This window comes from Dendrobates tinctorius, unplaced genomic scaffold, assembly GCF_039654945.1.
Source record: "Dendrobates tinctorius isolate UK_male_01 unplaced genomic scaffold, ASM3965494v1 ptg000003l, whole genome shotgun sequence".
Classification (NCBI taxonomy): domain Eukaryota; kingdom Metazoa; phylum Chordata; class Amphibia; order Anura; family Dendrobatidae; genus Dendrobates; species Dendrobates tinctorius.
The window spans coordinates 58,152,947-58,172,499 of NW_027361671.1; positions in this window are offsets into that span (position 1 = coordinate 58,152,947).

Sequence of the window (19,553 nt, forward strand, 5' to 3'; positions counted from 1 at the left end):
TTTTGTGGAAATACAAAAACTGAAAGTGGGGCGTGCAATATTATTCGGCCCCTTTAACTTAATACTTTGCTGCACCACCTTTTACTGCGATTACAGCTGTGGTATGTTTCTATCAGTTTTGTACATCGAGAGACTGAAATTCTTGCCAATTCTTCCTTGGCAAACAGCTCGAGCTCAGTGAGGTTTGAGGGAGATCATTTGTGAACAGCAGTTTTCAGCTCTTTCCACAGATTCTCGATTGGATTCAGGTCTGGACTTTGACTTGGCCATTCTAACACCTGGATACGTTTATTTGTGAACCATTCCATTGTTGATTTTGCTTTATGTTTGGGACCATTGTCTTGCTGGAAGACAAATCTCCGTCCCAGTCTCAGGTCTTTTGCAGACTCGAACAGGTTTTCTTCAAGAATGGTCCTGTATTTGGCTCCATCCATCTTCCCATCAATTGTAACCATCTTCCCTCTCCCTGCTGAAGAAAAGCAGGCCCATACCATGATGCTGCTACCATCATGTTTGACAGTGGGGATGGTATGTTCAGGGTGATGAGCTGTGCTGCCTTTACGCCAAACATATCGTTTGGCATTGTTGCCCAAAAGTTCAATTTTGGTTTCATCTGACCAGAGCACCTTCTTCTACATGTTTAGTGTGTCTCCCAGGTGGCTTGTTGCAAACTTTAAACAACACTTTTTATGGATATCTGAGAAATGGCTTTCTTCTTGCCTCTTCATAAAGGCAAGATTTGTTCAGTGTACGACTGATAGTTGTCCTATAGACAGACTGTCCCACCTTGGCTGTAGATCTCTGTAGTTCATCCAGAGTGATCATGGGTCTCTTGGCTGTATCTCTGATCAGACTTCTCCTTGTTTGAGATGAAAGTTTAGAGGGAGAGCCAGGTCTTGGTAGATTTGCAGTGGTATGATACTCCTTCAATTTCAATATGATCGCTTGCACAGTGCTCCTTGGGATGTTTAAAGTTTTGGAAATCATTTTGCATCCAAATCCGGCTTTAAACTTCTCCACAACAGTATCACGGACCTGCCTGTTGTGCTCCTTGGTCTTCATGATGCTCTCTGAGCTTCAAAGAGAACCCTGAGACTATCTCAGAGCAGGGGCATTTATACGGAGACTTGATTACACACAGGTGGATTATATTTATCATCATTAGTCATTTAGGACAACATTGGATCATTCAGAGATCCACAATGAACTTCTGGAGTGAGTTCGCTGCACTGAAAGTAAAGGGGCCGAATAATATTGCACGCCCCACTTTTCAGTTTTCGTATTTCCACAAAAATTTAAAATAACCAATAAATTTTGTTCAACTTCACAATTGTGTCCCACTTGTTGTTGATTGGTCACCAAAAACTTACATTTGGTATCTTTATGTTTGAAGCATGATATGTGTGAAAATTTTGAAAAGTTCCAGGGGGCAGAATACTTTCGCAAGGCACTGTATATTACTTTATTCTTTGGGTCGGTGCGATTACAGTGATACCAGACTTATATCATGTTTTTATGTTTGGCAGCTGTCACATACTTAAAGACTCTTTATTGCTAAAATTAGTTTTTGCATCCCAATTTGGACAGCTATAATTTTTCCATATTTCAGCTGATAAAGTCATGTGAGGGTTTGTTTTTTTGCATTTTTGGGCACAATTTTTTTTTTATCACTTTCTATTCTGATTTTTGTGAGATAGAATGAACAAAAACCCGCAATTCAGGAATTTTTTTTTTATACCGTTCCTCATGTGGTAAAATTGATAAGGCAGCTTTATTCTTTGGGTTAGTATGATTACAGCGATACCCCATTTATATAATTTCTTTATGTTTTGCTGCTTTTGATTGTGTTTTATTGCACTTTTTGTTCAGCATGATGATGATATAGCATTATTTTTTGGCTCATTTTATTTTTTCACAGTGTTCACTGAATGGGTAACCTAGTGGGACATTTTATTCGGGGTCGTTCCAGACATGGCCATACCAAATATGTGTTCTTTTTTGTTTTTTTACATAAAAAATTTATTTATTGGAATAATATACTTGTATTTGCTTTTTTTTCATTATTTGGGGATTTTTAAAGCATATTTTTACACTTTTTAATAATTTTTACTGGTTTACATTGTCCCAGGCTGTAACATCATTGTGACAGAATACATTGCAATAATTCTGCACTGCAGAGCATCAGATCAGCATCTAACGGGCAGGGAAGGAGGCATGTCTGAGCAAGCCACCTTCCCTGAAGGACCATGCGGTCATCTTTCAGCTTGGTGTCTCTATGGAGACCATCAGGACAATGCGATCACACAGGGAGCTCCCCTCCATACTATTTTGCCCAGGGAGATTTGGCTCTCCTTACCGGCAGCTTTCTGCTGTTCTAAAGAAGAAACTTTATTCCTTAGATGGCCATCAGATGCATCTCGCCTAGTTCACCAGTCTCCTACTTCTTATCCCATAAATCAATACAATGTACGCTGATCTTGTGTTAAAAAACTAAAAACTTATGAAAAAAAATATCACGGGTCACCTTGCGGTGCTCATGGGATTAGTAAATTAAGGACACAATAAAAAGTGGTAAACAAATGGAGATAATTAGAAGAGTAACATAAGGGACCCAGTACAATTTGTGTAGCAGCGTCCGTCACCTAGGATGTACCATTTATAATACTTTTACCCTCTTAGGGTATGTGCACACGGTGCGGATTTTCTCTTGTAAAAATCAGTTTAAAATCTGTGCATTTTTTATGCGTTTTTAATGCGTATTTGATGCAGATTTTCATGCAGTTTTCTCTGTGGATTTGTCTGAGGATTTTCAAGCTAAAGACATATTATTTCACAAAAAAAAGAATTGTGATGCAATTTCCTTGTCCAACCTCTTCTTTGTCCAAACTCTTCTTTTAAGACAATAATACCATTACATACCATGTTCAAATACAATGTTTACACACACAAAACAAATATGAGTTATATATATTTCCTCTACATTTGCTATGCCACCATATCAGCACATAGTGCTCATATACTGTAAAGGGGTTAAGTTAATAATGTTCATTCTTGTATTTATGCCTTTTTGCTTACTGGTATTGCTACATGTTACATTTACTACCTCATATACTACCTCATGTATGATATGGTACTGCTACAACTTCTGGGTATTACCATTGCTCTTTCTCCATGTTATATTGTTCTTCATTGCACATAGTTGTGATAATGTTCATTACATTTCAGGGACAGTATAGGGAAAGTGTAGTACTCTTGTTTGGACACTAGAGAGGGGCACTCTAGTATACAGAACAGTTAGTAGGTAGTATAAGGTTAAGTGTAGGAGGGGCTGCCGAGAGTTAAGGTTAGAGCAGAAGGGAAGTTAGTCAGACGGGGTCAGGATGCCCGAAGTGTCCACATGGGCTATAGGCCCAGGACAGCTCGGCAGCTGCACAACGGTAAGCAGCAACAGCCCACGTTATCCATAGACACTGGGCATCATTGCAGTGGGCCAGTATAGTAGGAAGAAGATGTGACGACTCCTAGCCTAGGTGGACGCCTTTAGGGCGGGAGTCGGTTGGAGTGAGGAACAGAAGGAATTTGAAGCTTTGCAGGGAATGGTACAGACGGGCTTGATGCTTTTCCAGAGGCAACTAAACCAGGTGGCGGATGATTTCAAGTCTGGGGCAAAACAGGCAGAAGGAATTGTCATCATGGCGAGATTAGGCCAAGAAGAAGCTGGGAAGCAGTCTAAGATGGTCCGGACGTATGCTGTACAGAAGCATCAGCAAAGTAGGGAAAGCTGAGGAAGCAAGTGAAGTTGAATGTGTATCTCATGATGTGCCAACTGTGGAGATAATGTATGAAGTCGTAAGTAAAGATAAGAAGCAGCAGGCGGGAAAGCGAAGTCTGGAAAGAGCTGCAGCAGCCTGGCGGGGGCGCTCTGGCAGGGCAGCATACCTGTGGATGGCTGGTTTACTCCGACACCGAGTGGGGCTACGGTTTTATCAGGGAGGAAGGGACTGATACCACAGTATATGTCAACATGGCGTTTGTCAAACTTGGGCGGTTGCTGAAGAAGGGAGATTTGGTCTCCTTTTTCAAGGAGACTGTCTTTGCGGGTACTATGCGGTGGCAGTCACTCAATATGAGGAAGAAAACATGGGGCTCTTCCTGGAGTCGGTGCAGGCCCAAACATCAGCTGGCACCCGGGAGCCTGCTGGCACTACTGCTTACACTGCTGTGCATCAGTCTGCATCTTCTGTAGCCACAGAGATGACCTCGGAAGAGAAAGGAGCGACACGCGATATGTGCCATTGAACACTGTTAATGTAAATAATTCTGAAAAATAATAAGGAAAAAGTTGTGCACGTTGCACCATAAGTTTGATTCGGGACTGTTACGTGTCCTCATAGGGCAGGGGAGCCCTGTCATGCTCTGCGGATTTAAGAGCCACACGACCGTTGCTGCCTTTAACAATGCTGGAGATGAAGCATTGTTTGTTTTCCTGTTTTTGGTATATTTGTTCATCTTGGCCTGGAGGACTGCAAGCTAGGCATTATATCTGGAGCCTATGGACTCTTATTGTTTGTTTTGTTGCACTTGTTGCCCCCATTCTGCTGGAAAAGGAGAGAATGTCTTCTTAGCTGGAGACCATCGGAAAGAAAGACTGTACTTCCCTCAAAGGAAGGGGGGAGCTTACTCTTAGGGCTGCTGTCCCATGCGTAGGACACAAACTCAGGTGCGTACCAGATGTGACTACCTCATATAATCTGCATGCGCGGAGTATGCACTGTAAATATTAAAGTTTTAAACATGTTTGGTCAGGGACGACCAAATTTAAGGAAAGAGGAGTGTAAAGGGGTTAAGTTAATAATGTTCATTGTTGTATTTATGCCTTTTTGCTTACTGGTATTGCTACATGTTACATGTACTATCTCATGTATGATATAGTGCTGCTACCGCTTCTGGGTATTACCATTGCTCTTTCTCCATGTTATATTCTTCATTGCATATAGCTTTGATAATGTTCATTACATTTCAGGTACAGTATAAGGAAAGTGCAGTGCTCTTGTTTGAACACTAGAAGGGGCACTCTAGTATACAGAACAATTAGTAGGTAGTATAGGGTTAAGTGTAGGAGGGGCTGCCGAGAGTTAAGGTTAGAGCAGAAGGGAAGTTAGTCAGATGGGGCCAGGGTGCCCGTAGTGTCCACATGGGTTATAGGCCCAGGACGGCTCGGCAGCCACGCAACGTTAAGCAGCAACAGCCCACGTTATCCACGGACACTGGGCATCATTGTAGTGGGCCAGTACAGTAGGAAGAAGTTGTGGCGATTCATAGCCTGGATGGACGCCTTTAGGGCAGGAGTCAGATAGAGTGAGGAACAGAAGGAAATTGAAGCTTCACAGGGAACAGTACAAACGGGCCGGATGCTTTTCCAGAGGCAACTAAATCGGGTGGCAGATGATTTCAAGTCTGGGGCGAAACAAGCAGAAGGAATTGTCATCATGGCGAGATTAGGCCAGGAAGAAGTTGGGAAGCAGTCTAAAACGGTGCCGTACAGAAGCATCAGCAAAGTAGGGAAAGCTGAGGAAGCAAGTGAAGTTGAATGTGCATCTCATGGTGTGCCAACTGTGGAAATAATGTGTGAAGTCGTAAGTAAAGAAAACATTCAAGTTATTCTGGACAGTGTCTCAATTACTGGGGGTTGCCTGGAAGAAGGGCCGTCGCCACCTGGAAGGAACCCAGGGGGACCTGAACCTGGAGACGCAGATACACTGAGCAGTGGATTACAGTTTTCTGTGAGGGAAGGTTGGGACACAGTTGTTTCAGTGTCTCTGGCCATGACTACAGTCCTGGCGTCCCCTTACAATACCACCATGCAGTGCTTACATACCGCCATATAGTGCTTATATATTGCCATATAGTGCTTATATACTGTCATATAGAATGCATATACTGCCATATCGTGCTTATATCCTGCCATACAGTGGTTATATACTGTCATATAAGGCGCATATACTGCCATATAGTGCTCACATACTGCCAAATAGTGCTCATATACCACCAAATAGTGCTCGTATACTGCCATATAGTGCTCACATACTGCCATATAGTGCTCATATACCACCATATAGTAATCAAATACCGCTATATAGTGCTTATATACTGCCATAAAGTGCTTATATACTGTCACATAGTGCTCAAATACTGCCATATAGTACTCATATAGCATCATATATAGATAAATATTTTTGTGTTTTGTTTAATTATGAGTGGGAGAGGGATCGTCACATGATTCTCTCTCATCCATCATTGCTTTCTAACTGTATCTGCTTCTATGATGCCGATAAGTTGAATGCACTATTGTGGGGGGTGAGGAGCTGCACCAGGACCCTTTTACTCAGGGGCACCATAGCCACAGGCTAGGTGCCCCTGGAGGTGGTGGGGCCCTAGGCGGCTGCCTGCCCATAACGCCAGCCCTGATCTTAATGTAAGTCCATGACAGAAATAACAAGGCTAGAACATGGCTATCATCCATTTTAGATTGCATTGTGACTAGTGTTGAGCATTCCGATACCGCAAGTATCGGGTATCGGCCGATACTTGCTGTATCGGAATTCCGATACCGACATCCGATATTTTTTCAATATCGGGCATCGGAATCGGAAGTTCAAAGTTGATTGACGGCCGAAATGACGTCATCATGATGCGTGGTGTGTGCGCATCATGATGCGCCCGTCATTTCGGGCCTTCCGGGGGTCTCTGCCGGCCTGCCGGGGGGCTGTGCCGGCCTGCCGGGGGGCTGTGTGGACTGCCCAGGGTCTGTACCGGCCTGCCGGGGGGCTGTGCCGGCCTGCCGGTGGTCTGTGCACCCTGTGGGGGTCTGTACCGGCCTGCCGGGGGGCTGTGCTGATGTCCGGGGGTCTGTGCAGGCATCGTCCAATGGGACTGCAAGTCCCATCTGGCGATGCCTGCTACCATGACAGTGATTGACACATTAGCCAATTATGGGACAGTAGTAGTCCCATCATCCGGCTAATGTGTTAAATGTTTAAAAAAAAAAAATACTACATACATACTACATGCATGCTACATACATACTACATGCTACATACATACCACATATATACTACATGCATGCTACATACATACTACATGCTACATACATACTACATATACACTACATGCATGCTACATACATACTACATACATACTACATGTATGCTACATACATACTACATACATGCTACATACATACTACATACATACTACATACATACTACATGCATGCTACATACATACTACATGCTACATACATACTACATATATACTACATGCATGCTACATACATACTACATACATACTACATGCATGCTACATACATACTACATGCTACATACATGCTACATACATACTACATACATACTACATACATACTACATGCATGCTACATACATACTACATGCTACATACATACTACATGCTACATACATACTACATACATACTACATGCATGCTACATACATACTACATGCTACATACATACCACATATATACTACATACATACTACATGCATGCTACATACTACATGCTACATACATACCACATATATACTACATACATACTACATGCATTCTACATACATACTACATGCTACATACATACTACATGCTACATACATACTACATACATACTACATGCATGCTACATACATACTACATACATACTACATGCATGCTACATACATACTACATACTACATATATACTACATGCATGCTACATACATACTACATGCTACATACATACTACATACATACTACATGCATGCTACATACATACTACATACATACTACATGCATGCTACATACATACTACATGCTACATATATACTACATACATACTATATACATACTACATATATACTACATGCATGCTACATACATACTACATGCTACATGCATGCTACATACATACTACATGCATGCTACATACATACTACATGCTACATACATACTACATACATACTACATGCATGCTACATACAATACATTCATACAATACATACATAGACATACAGTACATATAACATAGAGTAACATACTTACCAATACTTGTCACATTGTTCCCCGAAGCCATTGTCGTCTACGGAATAAATATTAACATAACAAACCACAAAAATACTCACCCATGATCGGAAGCAGTCCACGAGTGTGTCCCACGACAATCTTGGGTAGAGAACTGCAGCATCAGCTGATGCTGCCGCTCTCTACGGGCTGCAGGAATCCAATGACGGAAGGTAGGTATCCTTCTGCACTGTATTCCTCAGCCACTTAAAAAAAAAAATCCCTAGTCTCACTTTATGGTAAAGTGAGACTAGGGACTTTTTTTTTTTTAAGTGGCGGAGGAATACAGTGCAGAAGGATACCTACCTTCCGTCATTGGATTCCTGCAGCCCGTAGAGAGCGGCAGCATCAGCTGATGCTGCAGTTCTCTACCCAAGATTGTCGTGGGACACACTCGTGGACTGCTTCGGATCATGGGTGAGTATTTTTGTGGTTTGTTATGTTAATATTTATTCCGTAGACGACAATGGCTTCGGGGAACAATGTGACAAGTATTGGTAAGTATGTTACTCTATGTTATATGTACTGTATGTCTATGTATGTATTGTATGAATGTATTGTATGTAGCATGCATGTAGTATGTATGTAGTATGTATGTAGCATGTAGTATGTATGTAGCATGCATGTAGTATGTATGTAGCATGCATGTAGCATGTAGTATGTATGTAGCATGCATGTAGTATATATGTAGTATGTATGTAGTATGTATGTAGTATATATGTAGCATGTAGTATGTATGTAGCATGCATGTAGTATGTATGTATGTAGTATGTATGTAGCATGCATGTAGTATGTATGTAGTATGTATGTAGCATGTAGTATGTATGTAGCATGCATGTAGTATATATGTAGTATATATGTAGCATGTAGTATGCATGTAGCATGCATGTAGTATGTATGTAGTATGTATGTAGCATGCATGTAGTATGTATGTAGTATGTATGTAGCATGTAGTATGTATGTAGCATGCATGTAGTATATATGTAGTATGTATGTAGTATATATGTAGCATGTAGTATGTATGTAGCATGTATGTAGTATGTATGTAGCATGCATGTAGTATGTATGTAGTATGTATGTAGCATGTAGTATGTATGTAGCATGTAGTATGTATGTAGCATGTATGTAGTATGTAGCATGCATGTAGTATGTATGTAGCATGCATGCAGTATGTATGTAGCATGCATGTAGTATATATGTAGTATGTATGTAGTATGTATGTACCATGTAGTATGTATGATGTAGTATGTAGTATGTATGTAGCATGTAGTATGTATGATGCATATATGTAGTATGTATGTAGTATGTATGTAGCATGTATGTAGTATGTATGTAGTATGTATGTAGCATGTAGCATGTATGTAGCATGCATGTAGTATATATGTAGTATGTATGTAGTATGTATGTAGTATGTATGTAGCATGTATGTAGCATGTAGCATGTATGTAGCATGCATGTAGTATATATGTAGTATGTAGTATGTATGTAGCATGTAGTATGTATGTAGCATGCATGTAGTATATATGTACTATGTATGTAGCATGTAGTATGTATGTAGCATGCATGTAGTATGTATGTATGTAGTATTTTTTTTTTTTTTTTTACATTTAACACATTAGCCGGATGATGGGACTACTACTGTCCCATCATTGGCTAATGTGTCAATCACTGTCATGGTAGCAGGCATTGCCCGATGGGACTTGTAGTCCCATCGGACGATGCCTGCACAGACCCCCGGACATCAGCACAGCCCCCCGGCAGGCCGGCACAGCCCCCCGGCAGGCCGGTACAGACCCCCACAGGGTGCACAGACCCCGGGCAGTCTGCACAGCCCACCGGCAGGCCGGCACAGACCCCCGGCAGGCCGGCAGAGACCCCCGGAAGGCCCGTACAGACCCCCGAGAGGCTGTACAAGGGCAGGAAAGGGTTTTTCCAATTCCGATACCGGAAGTCTCATAGACTTGAATGGGACTTCCGGTATCGGCATTGGCGATACCGATACTTTTTTTAAAGATCGGCCGATCCATTCCGATCCGATATTTTGAAGTATCGGACGGTATCGCTCAACTCTAATTGTGACTGATTCTGGTCAGTCACCAGTATCCGTCAAAAGATGGTGGTGTAGGGTGGGAAGGTTGCCAGGAATAAATTTAGATGGTGGGTATTCAGTAGGTAAGGGTAAATACATTTGTATCACCACTTGAGCACTGTAATAAAATGAACTAGAGTAGCGGCAAAAGTATTTGATATTAAACACAAGAGCCCTTGTACTGTATATACCGCTTATGTGAAGGTTGATAAAAAAATAACACATTTTCAAAGATAACTTTATTTTATAAACAATAAAGACATTATGACAAACATTGTCATTTTTTTCAATATGAAAACATTTTTTTAACTTTTGCCCAAATAAGTAAATTCTTTGACTACAGAACAAAAATGTTGCCTTGCTTAGAAGGCAAAATTAAAAAAAAATTGTATGGGGTCCCGCATAAATTTCATAACCAGCAGAGGGAAAGCCGACTGCTGAGGGCTGATGTTAATATTTTGGGAAGGAGCCAAAGGTTCTCAGGCTATTAATATCAGTTCACAGATGCTTGCTTAGCCTTTACTGGTTATTTTACAGGGGAACCCCAGAAAAAAATTGACATGGGGTCCCCCTATAAAATCAAACCAGCAAAGACTAGTTGGACAGCTGCGGGTTAATATTAATAGCCTTGGAAGGGGCCATGGATATTGCCCCCCAGGTTAAAAACATCAGCTCCCAGCCACCCCAGAAATGGCACATCTTATAGATTCGCCAATTCTGGCACTTAGCCTCGCTCTTCCCATTTTCCCTATAGTGGTGGCAAGTGGGGTAATTTTTTGGGGGTTGAGGTTACCTGTGTATTGTCTGGTGACATCAAGCCCATGGCTTAGTAGTGGAGAAGCATCTATAAGATATATGTCCATTACTAATCCTATAGTTATATGGTAAATAAACACAGACACCCAGAATAAAGTCCTTTATTAATCTTAATTAACTATACTTACAACAACGCCTAATCCCCGAATCCCTTGATCTCCTACAAAAAATAATAATAATAAACCAACACACATACTTAGTCCTAAATAATGAGTGTCCCACGACGATCTCACGTGTAGAACAGTCACATTGGCAGATGTGACCTCTACACGGATCTGGCGATACACTTCCAGGAGATTAGCGCTCCTGCAGTGTATCACTGCGCAGTCGCGACAGTTTACTGGAGGACATTAGCTCTGGAACTCACTTCACAGCACAGATGTGTGGGAAAGTTCTCAAACAGCGGTACTGCCGTAAGTGACAGCACGGAGTTGCTAAACTCTGGTGAACTCTGGCAGCTCACTGATTAGCTCCTGTCAGTGTATCAAAAGCGGACGTGTGACATTGCAGTGGGAAACTCATTATTGGACTGCGCGGGGCAGAGAGTATATTGTTGCTTTATTATTTTTTATTTTTTGCAGGAGAATGAGGGCGTCGGGGACTAGGTTTTCAGTGATCATGTATGTGAATATGTATTTGATTATGTGTTTATTTTTTTTAAATTGAACTCAGGAGCCTGATGAAGGGAATACTCTCTCATCATCGGCTCATGCTGTCATTATGTGGCAGCAGATACAGTTGTGGCCAAAAGTATTGACACCCCTGCAATTCTGTCAGATAATACTCAGTTTCTTCCTGAAAATGATTGCAAACACAAATTCTTTGGTATTATTATCTTCATTTAATTTGTCTTAAATGAAAAAACGCAAAAGAGAATGATGCAAAAAGCAAAACATTGATCATTTTACACAAAACTCCAAAAATGGGCCAGACAAAAGTATTGGCACCCTCAGCCTAATACTTGGTTGCACAACCTTTAGCCAAAATAACTGCGACCAACCAATTCTGGATTCCCATTGATTAACACTGCTGATTTGGTGCAATTCTGGGCGTCAAAAACGGTGCGAATCCCCAACAAAATCCGTAACGTGTGCACATAGTCTTAAATGGCAGAAGGGCTCTCATGTCTTGTCTTGCGATAGTTCTTAGGTGTCACTGCTTCCTCTGTATTCACTATAATCATTCATCACAGTATGGAGCAATAACGTTTTTCAAATTTAAGTTCAAATTATAAGTAGTTTGGATCAACCATTTCGAAAACCTTAGCCTTAAAGTCTTTTCACATAGACCAAATGACAGGCAGCTAAATGTTTGTGTGAACTTCCATTCCTGACTATTAATAGATATAAACAAGTTCTCAGATCAAACAACAAAGGAGCAAACGTTCATTTACCTTTTGATTGTGCCTTTTATGCAGATTGTCTGTGACAGCTCATCTCATCATATAAAAAAACAGGGATGCGCTGACAACAAAAAGCATACTACACTAATAATTGCACTAATGATCATTCAGCCACATATCATGCCAATGATTGCTCCCTGTAAATTGAGCAAAATGAGTGGCGGTCAATTAACCCCTTAACCCCTTTATGACCAGAGGCATTTTTGTTTCTGCATTTTCGTTTTTGCTCACTTTCTTCCCAGAGTTTTACTTTTGAACGACACCATTGGTTTTAACATATTGTGTACTGGAAAATAGGAAAACAATTCCAAATGCGGTGAAATTGCAAAAAAAATCCACAGTTTTTTTTTTTTACCTTGTTCACTAAATACTAAAACTGACCTGCCATTGTGATTCTCCAGGTCAATACGAGTTCATATATACCAAACATATCTGGGTTCTTTTTTATTTATGTAGTGAAAAAAATCCAATGTTTGGTAAAAAAAAAAAAAGACCCCATTTTCCGAGACCCTTAGTGTCTCCATTTTTTTGTGATCTGGGTCTGGATGAGGGCTTTGTATTTGCATGCCGAGCTGACGTTTTTATTGATACCATTTTGGTGTAGATACGATCTTTTGATTACCTATTATTGCATTTTATGGCAATGTAGGGGCGACCAAAAAAAGTAACTCTGACATTTTTAATCTTTTTCTCGCTACACCATTTAGCGATCGGGTTAATTCTTTTTTTTATATTGATGGATCAGGCGATTCTGAATGCGGCAACACCAAATATGTGTTTATTTGATTTTTTTATTGTTTTATTTTGAATGGGGTGAAATGCGGGTGATTTGAACTTTTATATTTTTTTTATTTTTTAAATATTTTTAAATATTTTAAACTTTTTTTGTACTTTTTGCATGCTTCAATAGAAATTGCAACATGGTCCTACCTACTCATAAAATCAGACTTTGAAGAGAGGTATTCACATCTACCCAAGAATTCAGACTTCAGTCTTAGGCTGGGGTCACAATTGTAACTGCAATGTGAGAAATTTGCACGAGTCTCTCACCTCAATACCCGGCACTGCCACCGGCACTTGGGACCGGAGTGTGCGGCTGCATGTATGCCTGGTATTGAGATGAGAGACTTGCGCGTGTTTTTCGCATTGCAGTTGCAAGTGTGAACTCGGCCTTAGGCTGAAGACACCCTAGCCATTTTAAAATCAGTCCAATTTTGATGCAGGAGAGTAAAATTCTCACAATGATTTGCTGTGAAGACACTGAGCTAGAACTGCAGTGACCTCATCACTGGAATCTCCCCACGGTCCAGAGGTTACCGCAGTTCATGCCGGCTGGGAGAGCAGCCTCAGTGATGTCACCGCTAGTAACTGAAGCTGCATTCCCAGGAGCTCATTCACCAGTGGTTTTCAGCGGGGATGGTCGCATTTTGGCATCGTCAAGGTTGTTTATCCCCCAGACATGGATTACGGTGTGGGACAGAATAACGGACATGTATGGTATATTGTTGTTTTTTTATTTTACTTTTATTACAGGATATCAAGGGCTTTGGTGGAATTAGGTGAGGTCATAAGTATGGTTTAATTAAGAATATTAAAGGAGTCTGTGTATTTCTTTCAATTAAAGGACTTTTTTCTGGGTGTCTGTGTTTTCTTACAATGTGACTATGGGGTTAGTAATGGGGGTATCTTATTGACGCCTCTCCATTACTAACCTCAGGGCTTTATATCACCTGACGGTGATATCAACCCCCAACTATTACCCCACTTGCCGCCACTACAGGGCAAGTGGGAAGAGTGAGGCTAAGGGCTCATACACACCATGTATTTCTATGCAGCTGCACGCTCCAGTCCCAGTGCCATCGACAGTGCCAGGTTTTTATGCGAGAGACTCGCACGAGAATCGTGCAAGTCTCTCGCAAGTGAGTATGAGCCCTTAGTGCCAGAATTGGTGCATCTTAGAGATGCACCTTTTCTGGGGCAGCTGAGAGCTGATGTTTTTAGCCTGGGAAGGCCAGTATCCATGGCCTCTTCCTAGGCTATTAATATCAGCCCACAGCTGTCTGCATAGCATTTGCTGGTTATTAATTATAGGGGGACCTTACGTCATTTTTTTAGGGTCCCCCATTTTAATAGCTAGTAAGAACTAAGTATACAGCTGTGAGCTGATATTAATAGCCTGAGAAGCTCCATGGGTTTTCCCCCTTCACAGGATATAAACATCTGCCCCCAGTCATCGGCGTTCCCTCTGCTGGTTACAAAAATTGCATGGGAGCCATGCCATTTTTTCCCGAAAAATAATCTTTTATTAATTAAATACATGACCAGTAATTTGCACACACACTGTACTAATTGTATTTATCCCTGACATCTATATATCTACCTATTCCATTTGTATTTACTGTAAGTAATCCATCTCTTCTATCCTGCCGGCTCCTGCTGTGATTTTACACTACCACTGCTGCTGAATTACTGGCTTTTCTTCAATCTATCTATGTAATATAAATACAATACATATATATGTGTGTGTCACTGACATCTATATATATATATGTATTCTATGTGTATATATCTATTCTATCTATTCTATTCTAACCTGTCAGTGTGATTTTACTGTACTTGCATATGAATTGAATCATAGAATGGTAGAGTTGGAAAGGGACCTCCTGCGTCATCTGGTCCAACCCCCTGCTCAAAGTGGGATTCACTAAATAATCCCAGACAGATTTCTGTCCAGTCTCTGTTTGAAGACTTCCATGGAAGGAGAACTCAGAGTCACCACCTCTCGTGGCAGCCTGTTCCATTCATTGATCACCCTAACTGTCAAAAAAATGTTTCTAATATCTAATCTGTTTCTCCTCCCATTCAGTTTCATCCCATTGCTTCTAGTCTTTCCTTATGCAAATGAGAATAAAGATGATCCTTCTACAATGTGACAGCCCTTGAGATATTTGTAGACAGCTATTAAGTCTTCTCTCAGTCTTCTTTTTGCAAGCTAATTGCCAGCTTCTCAAATGCGATCGGTGTGTAAAAATCGGACAGCACTCGCATGGACCGAGTGCTGTGTGATTTTTTTCTTGAACTCATTGACTTCTATTGCGGGATGTGATCCGAATTCTGAGTACAATCGCAGCATGCTGCAACTTTTTTCCAGTCCGATCGTGATCCGATCTGAGCTGGAAAAAAAGGCAGATAAAGACTCAATCATAGACTAATATTCGTTTGAATTCAATCTGATTTTTTATCGGATTGCATTAGTCCGATTTCATCGTAAGTGGGAATGAGCCCTTAGGCCGGGGTCACACTAACCGACGCAAAATACGGTCCATAGTTTACATGCGTAATACGGATGAATGACCCATAAATAGTGCTCCGTATGTCATCTGTAAGCAAGGTGTGGTCGCGTATTTTGCGCATGTCAGCATCCGTATGTAATCCGTATGGAATCCGTATGGAATCCGTTTTGCGAGTTTTTCTCGCAGGCTTGCAAAATGGACATTTAACGGTTTTGAGGCCTGCAAACTATTTAAATCATTAGCCTGCACACTATTTAAATCATTAGCCTGCACCCCATTTATTGCCACAGGAACAGGTGGCAGCCTCCATTCTGTCCATTTGTGACCTTGCCTTCACTAGGTGAGTTGGTGCTGTATGTGCAACATGGCAGACAGTCTGACTTTCAACACAACTGAGCAGGTTCCCTTCAACTGGCTTTTGTCACACTGCTTTGGTCAACCATACCCAGTGATAGTGGATTCGCGGAGGAGGAGACGCATGTGGGTACATCCATTTTTGAGGCAACGACTCACAAGAGGTCATTTTTACCGCCTCTATTCTTCTCTGCGGGAGCATCCGGCTAAATTCTACCAATACTGTCGCATGAGCCTTGCAACATTTGATCGACTCTTGGAGACTGTGCACCCTGGGATAACCTTTCAGGACACAAGGATGCGCAAAGCTATATCTGCAGAGGAGCGACTTCTACTCACATTACGGTATGTACTACACAACCACATTCTCTATGTTCATGATGTGTTGCCAAAAGTATGTATTTATTGCTTCATGGACTAATTTTAATGCCCTCATCTTATTCCAGATATGTTGAAACTTGCAGACCAGAATGTTATGTGTAATATGTACTGAATATCACTTAGTCATTGTGCGACCAAATATGTGTGTGTTAGTAGATCTGAAATCCTAACAAGTTTGGTATGTATGTACCTGTTTTTTGGTTAATTTGTGCATTCTAAAATGTTCATTTTCTTTTGTTCTTCTACTTCCTGTCCACTGGTCTGTCTTATGCCGCCCTCCACCATGAGTTTCTGATTGGAAGATCTACCATTTCTGACATAGTCAGGTCGACATGTAGTGAAATATGGTCAAGACTACATCAACTCATCGTGCCCGAGCCCAGGATGGAAGACTGGTTGAGGATATCAAGGGACTTTGAGGAGGAATGCCAGTTTCCTAATTGTATTGGGGCCCTTGATGACAAACATATCCGGGTGCGTAAGTCGCCGAACTCTGGCTCCCAATTCTTCAATTATAAACAATACTTTTCTGTTGTATTGTTGGCTCTGGTCGACCCTCAATGCAAGTTTATAATTGTTGACATTGGGGCCTATGGAAGGACGGGAGACTCTCGAGTCTTCAATACTTCCATTATGGCTCGGCGGCTACGCACCAACCAGTTGGATCTACCACCACCACGCCAGCTACCAGGCTCCACGCAAGAATCTGTCCCTTATGTCCTTGCGGCAGATGAGGCATTTCAGTTAACGCGCAATGTCATGAGGCCATATTCCCGGCGCAACCTTGACCACCAGTGCAGAATTTTTAACTTGCGCCTATCACGTGCTCGGCGACTGGTGGAGTGTTCCTTTGGCATTCTTTGTGCCAAATGGCGGGTACTCCAGTCTGCCATTCAGCTGAGTGAACAAAATGTTAATGAAGTAGTTAAAGCCTGTGTGGTTCTTCATAACTTCACCAGGATACATGATTGTTCCTCCTCTGCTGGTGTTGTGCGTGGGTTGGACAATGTGCGTAGGGCGAGACCACCTATCAATCCTCAACGTAGACCGCTCTCTGGCCTCAAAGTGCATGATATTTTCACAAATTACTTTATGTCACCTGAGGGTGAAACTTCTTGGCAAGAGCATGCCGTGTCTATGTTATAATTTTTTGGTTTATGTGTGTCTAAATATATATACTTCTACCCCTTCTGATTCTATGAGTGTTTAATCGCATTGGTAAGCGTATGTTAGCATGCTGACACTGTTTTTTAGAATTGAGACAGAGACGTAAAATGTAGTAGACAAATGTTTACTTTTGCCTTTTTTTTTGTGTTTTTTTAAAGCAAAACATATTGCCATATGAGAACTGTGGCAATGGGCCAAATTGGCCTTTTTGCAGTTGTGAACATTTTTTCCAAATAACATTTTCACACATAGAAAAAAAAAACAACATTATGCAATACCAAAATGGCTACATTATAAATTTTGGTAAGTTGGGGAAGGAGAAGGCGGAAGACCAGCCTGTGGTTGCTGCTGGCTACTTTGCCCAACATCGCCCTGTGTGGGGGCATACTGTTGCCCATGATGTGGGTAGTGTACTGCCTCCTGGGATTGTTGTGGGTACTGGCCAGAGTGAAAATGAAGAGGGGCATCTTGTTGGGTCTGGTAGGCCCGTGTCTCATACCCACCAATATATTCATGTCGTCCCCAACCAGGTTGGGACCAGCCTCCAACACTGGGTGGGAACAAGTGGCCATATTGGTGAGGTTGGCTAGAGCCAGACATATATGGCTGCTGTTGGGAAGGTTGAGTAGGGGGAGGAAGGGGGTGAGGTGTAGGCCCACGTATTTGAGGATCCTCAGAGCCTGCTTGAGCAAGCATGTGTGTGGGGTGTCTAAGGCGCATTAGATTTCTGGGTGAAAGCTGCCACCTCTCCAGATATTCAAATAATTCATATGGGGTATTGGGGTGTGTGCAAGCATCAAGCAGGATCTGAAAACATCCTCGAATACGGAGCCTCACCTCACGGGAAAGGGCACGAAGATAAAGGGCCAGGCAGCGCGAGTATGCCTCCTCGCCATCATCATTATTGACTCTAGCCAAATAGTTGAGGACCCCAGTGTCCACATTTGTACGTGTATCTTGGCCAGGGATCTTGCGCCTTCTTCTTCCTCGCCGGGATGGTCCAGCAGGCTGTGGGGAGCCCCGGATCTGTGCAGTTGGGCTGCTGCTCATGTTGCCCTGCTCCTCCTGTATGGCTAATGGTGCAGCAGCAGATGGTCCTGGTTGTTGATGTGGTCCTGGTGGTGGGGTTTGTTGCGCAGGCACTGGGTTTTCCTGAGAGGATTCTTCACCCATGCTTCTTGTAGGGGGAGAAGATGGGCCAGCCACCTCATCCTCTACAGGATCAATGATGGGCTCTGTATCTGAGCCAGTTCCTCTCTCCTTAAGGTTGGACTGAGTTCTGTTATGAAATATAACAGAGCCAAAAATAAGTCAATATTTTTGGCCTTGTAAAGCATCTGTGTAATGTGGTGTGAGGTATCTACTTACGGTCTCAGATCCAGAATAGGGGCGAGGAAGGAGAGGCGGTCATAATAGATGTATTTCCTCTTTATGTGGCCCGCATCACCACTCCTGGACCGCTGCTGACGTTCCCACCTGTATTGGTGGCGAATGCTGCGCCAGCGTCTCATCACATCTTCCACTGCAATGTGACAGGAAATTTTTTCAATTTCACATATTTGATATGTCAAATTTGCTACCAGTATCCTAGGCATGTGGCCTTCTGGTGTATGCTTTCTACCTAGGGTGGCATATATAATTGGGGCGTCCAGGCCAGATACACAGGGTCACAGTAGTTCATGTATCAAGTAACTACACTTACTAACTTGGTAGGCTAGGAGGATGAGGAGCTTGTGGCCTGGGCCAAATGATGGCAGTGTAAAACCATGGGTCACATCAAAATCTACCTGCCTCATGATGAAAAAAGTACAGGCACAGGAAGGGGGGGGCTGATTCTATATGCATTTTTTGATGTGAGGTAATTTTAAACAGTTTTTGGGTTGCACTTACTCAGTTGATGCTGCTCCTCACATGGCTGATCACCAAAATCGTGGAACATCT